Below are 2,277 nucleotides of genomic sequence, written 5' to 3'. Positions count from 1 at the left end.
ACCAGCGACCTTTGGGCTCAAGCCAGTGACCTTGGACTTTAAGCCAGTGACCCTGCGCTCAAGCTGGTGAGCCCGCACTCAAACCAGAGGAGCTCACACTTAAGCAGGCGATCTTGGGGTTTCGAATCTGGTCCTCAGCATCCCAGGCCAATGCTCTATTTACTGCACCACTGCCTGATCAGACAGGTCTCAGACTTAAAGTGCACAAACATCACTTGGGCATCTTATTGAGATGTGGGTATGAATTTTCTAGATCTGAGATGAGCTTGAAATCCTGCATTTCTAGCCAGTAGTTAAGAGATTCTTTTCATGGCCAGGGTTTTTCAAACTTTAATGCGCATTTTTTTTTAACAGAACAAGCATTTTAATTGTCTTTATTACTCAATAAAACTTCATTTTTTAAAAATTTAACTTTCTGACTCTGTGCTTGTGCCTTTAATACTTCCACAACAATTTTCTGCTCCTCAACAGGGAACACATACTTGATCCTGTCACAGACACAGTTAGCACATATGGACCCGCTATATGCCCTACTGACATGTTTTTCCCTTTTAGACAACCTCATTAGAACTTCATGTCTCACAGCACAAACTTTGCAAAGTTGGTCTGGACACATGCCACGTGTAGATTTGTGTGCTTTCCCAACCTTCTTGGTGTAATAGTAAACAATTCTATTACCAGGGGTTCAGGACAGCCTGGTTATGTTAGAGGCTGTATTGTAGGACAGCCTCCTACGGATGTCACACGCTGGACCATTGTGAGGGCCTGAAGACAACGTCCCAGTAAGAGGAAAAGGGTCAATGTGCATTGGAATCACTGGAGGGCGTGTTAAAGTGCAACCCGACCCTCAGATCCTGACTCTGTAAGTCTACGGTTGTCCTGTGATACAGCACATTCCCCCAGGTGATGCTGCTGGTCCAGGACCATGCTTTGAGTTTTAAAATGTCAGTGAAATAAAACAGACTAGCATTCTTTTGAATTTATAGCATCTGAATATTCATTTTCAAATAGAGGTAAGCATCTAGACATCATGTGAAATGAAAAGCTTCTTGTGAGCTTTAAATATTAAAATCCTATCACTTGAGCCTGGCCTGTGGTGGCGCAATGGATCAAGCGTCAACCTGGAATGCTGAGGTTGCCAGTTCAAAACCCTGGACTTGCCCAGTCAAGACACATATGGGCATTGATGCTTCCTGTTCCTCTCCCCCTTCTCTCTCTCTCTCTCTCTCCTCAAAAATGAATGACTAAACAAATAAATATAAATAAAAATCTTAAAATTCTATATCTTGAAACAAATATATATTGCTACAAGAGTAAATTGCTACTATAATTAATGATTATTAAGGCTGTTATTTTATGTACAAAATTAAGGATTAAAAACTTTCAAATAGTTAAATCAATAAGAATATATAGATCAGCAGCTAATAGGGATAATTAGGAAAGAATGCCTCGAGATAACTTAAGGAAGAACACACTATCCTCTTTGAGTCAACAAATGTTTGCATAATTTTTTGCCTGACCTGTGGTGGTGCAGTGGATAAAGCGTAGACCTGGAAATGCTGAGGTCGCCAGTTCGAAACCCTGGGCTTGCCTGGTCAAGGCACATATGGGAGTTGATGCTTCCAGCTCCTCCCCCTTTCTCTCTCTCTCTCTCTCTCTCTCTCTCTCCTTCTCCTCTCTAAAATAAATAAATAAATAAAAATGTTTGCATAATTTTAAATAAAATGGGAGGCAGTCTAATAGAGATTATAGACAAACCATATTTAGAGTCTTTGCAAAATTATTAGTTTATAACTATTCATAAACCACATTTTTACTTGATTATTTAATTCCATTCAGGCTGTGAGTTTTTAAAGAAAACAACCTGCTTTAGAAGTTCATTCTAAATTGGTGATATTTGGCTTTAACCCAATATTTATTTTAACATTAGGCCATTTGATATGCAGCCAAAATGAGTATCTGGTGCACTTCCAACATGAATTTTTCAGAGCTGAATCAAAGGAGCCCCCCAAATCCTGAGCCAGACACTGTCCGGTGGGTTCCTAGTTAAGTAGAGCAGCTCACGCCTCCCTGCCCAGCTGTCCTCACTGAGAATCTTGTGGAAAGTCAAAACTAGTCCATTGATCTCCCTTCCTCCAAGGATTGGGTGAGGATAAGGTTGCCAGGTGAAATACAGAGTGCCTAGTTAACTCTGAATTTCAGATAAACAGTAAATTATTTTTTAGCATCAGATGTCTCATGAAATGTGCGAGACACTCCAGCACTGGAATTTGCTAT

At 40.3% G+C, this 2,277-nt stretch overlaps 1 pseudogene; it reads right to left on the bottom strand.

Annotated features, from left to right (window-relative positions):
- Positions 1-364: 364 nt before the first annotated feature.
- Positions 365-756, bottom strand: LOC136308678 (large ribosomal subunit protein eL34 pseudogene; annotated as a pseudogene).
- Positions 757-2,277: the final 1,521 nt, after the last annotated feature.

Source organism: Saccopteryx bilineata, chromosome 6 (genome assembly GCF_036850765.1).
Source record: "Saccopteryx bilineata isolate mSacBil1 chromosome 6, mSacBil1_pri_phased_curated, whole genome shotgun sequence".
NCBI lineage: Eukaryota > Metazoa > Chordata > Mammalia > Chiroptera > Emballonuridae > Saccopteryx > Saccopteryx bilineata.
Note: the sequence above shows the minus strand (reverse complement) of the source record. Positions and strands in the feature narration are given on the sequence as shown.